The sequence below is a fragment of the Anser brachyrhynchus genome, assembly GCF_964034855.1.
Source record: "Anser brachyrhynchus genome assembly, chromosome: 2".
Taxonomy (NCBI): Eukaryota; Metazoa; Chordata; class Aves; order Anseriformes; family Anatidae; genus Anser; species Anser brachyrhynchus.
Genome location: NC_137695.1, coordinates 131,600,332 through 131,607,997, shown reverse-complemented (window position 1 = coordinate 131,607,997; position 7,666 = coordinate 131,600,332).

Here is a 7,666-nt window from a genome sequence, read left to right as displayed (position 1 = left end):
GGGAAGTACTTTCTAAGTAAGGAGGAACACAGGACAGAGGCTAGCCTGGCATTTCACTCCCTGCAGTCTGGCTGAAAGCATGAAAGGTTTTGAGGCAGCCGGCTTTGGTCACGGGTGCCTGCTCACAGGGGAGACACCACCAGCCAAGCACCTCTTCCTGCTCCTCAGCGCGAGGCGAGCCCGATGCTGAGGACAGCAGAGTTTTTCATGCACTTCTGCTTCAGCTTCCTCCTTTGACAATCAGATGTGCACCCTGTAGGACTTCAACAACCAGCAATCTTTTATCATTTCTGTGACACACCTGCCATTTTTTTGTACGTGAGTCCTTTGAGTCTGTAACCCAGCTACTTGGCTAGCTAGGCCTAGCATGCTAAGGCTTGTCTCCAGTGTTGGGTTGTCCTTTTTCTCACTTCTTTCTGACAGAAGCAGGCAATTTTACTTTGAAGACCTCTCCAAACACGCAAAAATCTTGAACTTGTGTAAAACTGGAGGTTTAGAAGTTTCTATTGATTGCATTCAGCCATGTAATTTCACTGGATAGAGGCTACTGCTAATCTAAGTTTTGTTATCAATTTAGGGAAGAGCCAGAGCAGGTATTACATGAGAGTCTGTACTATTATTACCAGGCTGAACCAGCAATAAAGTTGCATGCATTTTTCTATAGCCTGAAACTTGCTGCTGCCCCTCTTTACTCTCCCCTTGCTCACTGACACATCTGTGCTGTGTGTACCCACTGAAAGAAAGTCAGGAACAAGAAAAAATTGCTTTTTTTTTGGTGAGGTAGGTGTTTTGCAGAGTAACTGAGACTGTGCAATAAATGAGATTTTCATCATAGATCTGATCTGGACACATACAATACAGTAAAGTGTTTCTCAGATTTGTACTTTGTTGGTTGTAGGAAATCAGTGATAGCATGTCAGGGCTTGATATACACACTTGATCTTCATGTATGGATGAGGTCAAGCTATCATTACTGGTCAGGAGCAATTACTGCTGCAAAGATAAAAGTCATTTCCACCTTCAGAAGCTTTATGTTGTTGTAAATTAAGATATTGGTTTGAATTTAAATTGAACATATCAATAAGAAACGAGCTGATATAAATTGATCCTTATAAGCCAAATACAAATTATTACTGCAGTCATTAATGTAACCAGGAGGAGGAAAATATTACAGCTATGAAACTGTATGTTGTAATTACTGCTGTTATCTCAGTGCTTTATATTCAAAGTTCTCTGTTCTGGACACTATTAATGAATATTGATTGGAGAACAGAAAAAGAACTTCTCAATATTAAAAGCGGTTTAGCTGTATTTAAACCAAGACAGTTTTTTTTTTTTTTTTTTCTGCCTTGGCTGTATCTTTAGACCCCTATCTAACAGCAGCTGTGATTTATTTTTAGCTTTTTTTCTTTGCATATTTAAAAGAGTGTTTCCGTATGGTGTGAAGCATAAGCTAGTGTAGCAATTAACTGGCAAAGAGACTGAGCTTTACTATTCTGAATAACTCAGAAATCAATTTCTGCTATGAATCAAAGACATCTACACAAAGTGAATAGTACGCCTCTGATAAAGACACGTTTTGTGGATTTGTCCAATCTAGGGACTCGGTGGTGCATACAAGCTGAATTCAAAAGAAGACATCTAGCAATGGGTTTAAATGCCCATAATACCACAATACTAGCTGAAGTGTTGTAGAGTTGTCTTTTTAATTCATATTATATCAATTGAATATTGCAGAAATCAGCAATATCCTTTCAGAAGCACTACACTGTACATGTTTGTAATGAAGCAAGATCCAAAGGCTACATTTGCATCTAAATACAATGATCCATGCAGAAAATATCTGGCTTTTATATATAAATTACAATGCTGCTCTGAATTGTTCTCTTTAAAGAAAAGGAAACTCCGTCTTCCAAAAGACAGTGAACAACTGGTTTCATATTGTTTGGATAAGGTACAGTGATCTTACCAAGGCATGTCGAACATAAGGAGTTACAAAACTGTGACTATATAAATGGTTTTTTGCTCTACCATGTTCAACTAGTCAAACAGCCTTCAGTAAATAAATGATGTGAGTACAGAGCAAACTCTTTTTGTGCTGCATTTTAATTAAGAATTAATTAACAAGAACTCATAAAGAAATAATTAACTTCCAGATCTTTGCTTTTCTGTTTCGTTATTCCAAACAAATCTGTGGGGGTTTTGACCTAAAAAACACAAGAAGTCTTCACAACTAGAAAGCACCCTGATCTTATATTTGTGCACATTAAAATTTTAACAATATAAATCAGCCTGGGGTTGTTTTTTTCATACTTACAAAAACCCATAGAATTCTCTGTCTTGTCCAGTTCTTTTTCGGAGACAAGGCAGTTGGGTTTTTGACCTCTGTGCTCTCATCAGCAGGGATGGTGAGGAAGGGCTTAGGTTCCCTGTTCTGTTTTGCTCATTTATGCTGGTTTACAAGGCAGGCACTTTAAACTTGTTGAATATCTTAAGGGCAGACTAAGACCACCCTAGGCCTCCTTCAGGCCTTTCCAAAAGGGGCACTCCTTTGCACAGCCAATTAAAAACCAGCAGTGAAACCTGCAGAGATCTGGCCAGACGCACAAATCTGCTGTCTCAGCGCATGGCACTCTGTCTTCCCCATCTCCCTCGCCCTCAGTTATCACTTCAGCTTGGCCCCTCTCCAGGCTGAATCAGGTGTAGCTGGTGGGTACGAGCTCTACCCAGCCAGAGCCCCTCTGCTGCTTCCCAGCTCATAAAGGGACAGAAAACCCATCTGCCTGCAGCACTTAAATTGAGGAACTTATTTGGGAGACAGCTCAGAAAATACTGCTTTTTAAGCAAATGCCTAGCACCACAGCAAATCTCTGGCACATGGGATAGACCCTAACTTCTCTTCATGATGCACAGCCGCTCCTTCCTCTCCTGTTCCTTCTGAATATGCCTGCATTGCAGTCACTGTTCAGGGAAGCACTGCCAGACTGGGTTAAGCTCACTCAACTCCTGCTAGCTGCTGCTGTAGCAGCAAAAAGCCCTGTTAGAAATGCTGCTTCAGCAGATTTGTGCATTGCTCTGCTTTTTTTTTTTTTTTTCTTTTTTAATTATCTGGAGTACAGTTAGACAAAACTTTTAAAAGTGAAGGTCCATGGTCTGGCTGTCTGAAGAGTTGTGCACCCAGGAATTCTAGGAACAAGTCATGTATTTAGATGCATGAATTCAGGCATCTACTTTTTAATAAACAGTTGCCCATTATAACTTTGTGAACTTCTGCTATTGAAAAGATAATTATATTGGGTAATTACATTCCCATGACAAAGATTGTATTTCTGTATATCTGTGCTCATTTTGTCTTGAAATTCAACAATGGTCACCAATCTTCCTCTTTCTTCTCATAATACTCAACAGTTTCCAGTATCCACCTTCAGGGATAAAATGTGTGAATTTGTGCACAACTCTCTCCAAGGACTTTTTCCCTGTTATTATGGCTGTGTTTATCCCAGGCTCTCTAGGGACCTGTTCCCTCTTTTCCTCCCTGCAATGCTTCTGTAACAATGACAGGAATGGGAGAAACCTGAATGAGGGTACTGGGATTTGCTACCCCAAAGCCAGGACAGGTTTTGGTCGAGGTTAGACAACCCAGGACCAAAGCCTCTGTGCTCTGGCTGCAGTACAAGTACAGACTTCCCTTATCACACTGGGAGGACTGCTACACAGTCATCCGAATTCTGTGGAGGATCAGGTTCCTGCATACAGCTTTACACCTCTGGCAGATTTATGGCATGCTGAAATACCTCCACCGACACCACACGATACTGCAGCTGTGTCACCGGACGTGCAACAAAACTCCCATCCACAGCACATCGTTGTCCTGACTTGTGTCCATTAATCTTCATAACGTGGGTGTCTGGTAGCAACCCTTGTTGCATGGCACAACTCACCACTTCTGGTCCTTGGTTCAGATGGCCAGATCAGAGTGGGCTGGGGCTCTCTGGAGAGCAAAAGGAACAGAATTCCTCTGCTCCTCCACCAACCGGAGCCTCCTACACCACATGGGTGGCACTGGTACTAACGCTGCTGTTGCTATGTACCAATGTGTTTGCTAAGGAAATGAAATCTCTGGACTGCTGAAAATGCTTTCATTGTTCATTCATACATGATTAATTGTTTGCATGGTCATCAAATTGCCCTCTGGAGGGTATGATGGGAAAATAAGTCCCAATGATAAAGTACACTGTTAAAATTGTCCTCATGTAGTTTTAATTACTTTGGGTGTTAAGCATAAACTCTACTCCAGTAGACAATTATTCCATATATATTTTATAGTGGGTCTAGATGTACACATAAAATTAATTGATTCAAAATGGAATACACTGTTTTGACAGCCAGCTTTGTTAAGGAGTGTGCTCCTATCATTAAAGAAGGGAATGTAGCTGAAGTAATTTATGAATGACAGCTGGAACATAGAATTGAATGGCAATGTGCTGAGCATGCTAGATACTGAAAATCAAAAAAAAAAAAAAAAAAAAATTTGATCATCCCTTTGCGTATAGGTGGTGGCACTTTCAGGAGCTGTTCTTTCATCCTTGAAGGCTCAGACTGAATATGTGAGAAATTAATTACTATGTCAGTACACAATTTCATCTGTGGGACAGCCATACCTTTGCTAATATAATTAGAAAAGCGTATCTTTCAGTATTTCTATCTATGGTGTAGTCTGTGAAGGTGAAAATGGCAGTGAACTACCCCTGAAAAGAAAATAAAAAGAAAAAAGAAAAGCTTCATAACTCAGAGATGCCAAAATACGTGCTCTTGTCAGAGTATACAGGTCCAAAAGCTTACCAAACTCTAGAGCATGGCTTCTTCTTGGTGAGGTGCATGTCGGACCCAGGACACTTCTATCTTTGCTGGGTTTTCCATCTTTCAGCCTGGAGAGGAAAAATTGAATGTAGCATCTTCCAGACATCACTCAGGACCTAAGAGTAACCAAGCTGAGTCCGATCAAAGGTCTGTCTATCTAACCCAGTTTCTTCTCTCTAGCTGAGACCAGTAGCAAATGGCAAAGGAAGGGCATGAGAAAAGGACAAGCACGTAGTGCTATTTCTCTGATAGTCTCTCCCAGCTTCCAGTGAGTTGTGGCTCAGGGACTTCCTTAGCTGGAGGTGGTATTTAATAGCCTATTAAATGCACTCTATGGTAGGTACTTAATATGTAGCATGTATTTAATAGCACTCAATAGATTATTCTTCCATTAGTTTATCTGAGTTGCTTTTTTAATCCATGGAAATTTTTAGCATCCAACGTACCCTGTGGCAAGGCATTTCATAGCTTAAACTGGACCCTGTGTGAAAAATATTTTATCTGATTAGCCTTAAATTTGCTGCCTGTTAGTTGCATTTTTTTGCCTCTTACTTCTTATATTCAGAGAGACAGAGAACAATCATTCTCTATTCACTTTCTCTGTGTAACTCATGAATCTGTAGATTCCACTGTTTCCCCTCAGATGTTTCTTACTTTCTTTTCTTTATCTTCCTTTTCTCCCTCTGTACACCTATTTCAGTTCTACCTTCTACTTCTTGGGATAGGGAGATCAAAACTGCATACAGCATTCAAACTGTGAATTAATATTCCGTGTACTAATAATTTCCAACTTGTTATTTATTCATTTCCCTGTGCAATATCTAACATTAAACTTGTTTTTTATCAGTACTATGTGTTGAGCTGATATTTTCAGAGAATTATTTATTTTAAAATCTCATTCCTTTGTGGTTCTACTCAGTCAGAAGCCATCATTGCATATATAAAGTCAGAGCTGGTTTTTCCTGTGTTCATCACTTTGCATTTACCTACATTGAATTTCATCTTCTGTTTTGTTACCTGGCTCACTCAGTTTCATGAATCTGTCTGTATCTATTCAGACTTGGCCTTTTCTTTTCCTACATGAATAACTTAGGTTCATCTCACAGTGCTACCTTGCCCTCAGTTCAGTTATGAATATGTTGAACAGAACAAGCTCTCGTGGGTTCTTTTCAGGGCTCTGTCTCCCTGGGGTGACCTTCCCTTCTGTGAATAAAGACCTTTTGTTCATACCCTTCATTTGTTAACTTTCAAACAGGAATTTATCCAGATGAGAACCAACCTTTTAGATACCATAATAGATTTGTTTTTAGGAGCTTTTGGTGAAAGAGTCATTTAAATAGCTTATTAAAGTCTATGTAGAATATGTCAATAGTATGAGCTGTTCACATTTGTTGACTCATCACACTCTGGTACATCTTGGAGACCTTCCCAAAAGCAATGTTTACTGTTAACATTTTAGATTTTTGATGCGTCCACTGATTCTGTTCTTTAGAAGAGGTTCGATGAATTCACTTTTTTGACCTCTAGTGCAATCTCCCCCAGAGGCCAAGCAGTGCCATCAGCTTGAATTCCCTATAAACAACGAGCAGCGGCAGCTGAGGGCTTTGAGCACACCTCATGGGGTGACAGTATCTTACAGACCCAGGCCCAGGCTGGGATCACAGCGTTCTTCTGCTTCCATCGCTGTGAGAAGGTTTTGGTACTGCAGTTTAGTTACTTTTGGCTCACTGGATTATATCCCAATTCTAGAAAAAACAGGAACTGCTTTTTGGCTGCTCTCCTTTTATAAGCAAGAGGGAGCCTGGTTCCTGGGAAGGCCCATCCTGTGAGAAAGAACTATGGACTGTGGTATTACACTTGCTAGATTTACCTCTCCATTTTCATTCATAGATCAACTACTGTACCTTCTTCATCTCCATAACTTTATTTTTTTTTAGACCCAAACTAAACTTTTTAGACTAAAACTTTTTTCAGTCTTTTAGAAACAACCCTCCCCACAGTTCTACTAGCAAGATCTGCATTTCAGAAATGGCGGTGTCTACACGTCTACATTAGCATTTCAGTTCAGATCACAACTCTGCTTTTGAAGTGAGTCTCCTGATCATACTTTACCAGCCATGGTTTCATTTTCATCGTAGAGTGGTCTTGGAGGGCATGAGATGAAGTCCTTTTGGATGTAACAAAAACAGGAGAAACCTGATATACTTCAAACAGAAACAGGCTTTCAAACCGTAGGACCAGATTAGAACTGGTCCAGAAACACTCACTGAAAGATGCAAACTTCTGATGCCATTACATAACTGTATTGCAAACCTTGTAAAACTACAGCTTCCTCAGAGGGTACGGGTGCTGGATCTTCATCACCAACTGCTTTGCTATACAAATCCCTTCACTGTTGGATGTGACTGGCTAATATAAACAGCCTATAGCACATGGACAGGTCAGCAGCAAATGACAAGAATCTGCTGTGCTCAAATGACTGAGAGGAGAAAGGAAAATGGATTAGAAAGAGCCCTTATCTTCTGAGTGCTGAGAAAAACCACAAGCACCGTGTTCTGAAGTGCAAGATTATCAGCTGTCACCCTCCGCCTGCCACCAACCTTGATGAAAGTGCCTGTGCAGACACTACTTCTGTTGCCTCACTGGATAAGTTTGTTTGTGGTTACACCCACCTGTGTTTCTGCTGTGCGAATCATACCAAAAGCACCAAGAGGAAGGAAGACAGAGGTGACGCTGCTCCTTCTAGACTGAGGATTCGAGTAACAGAGATCAGAAAACAATGCTGCAATTAAACTCAACTGAACAT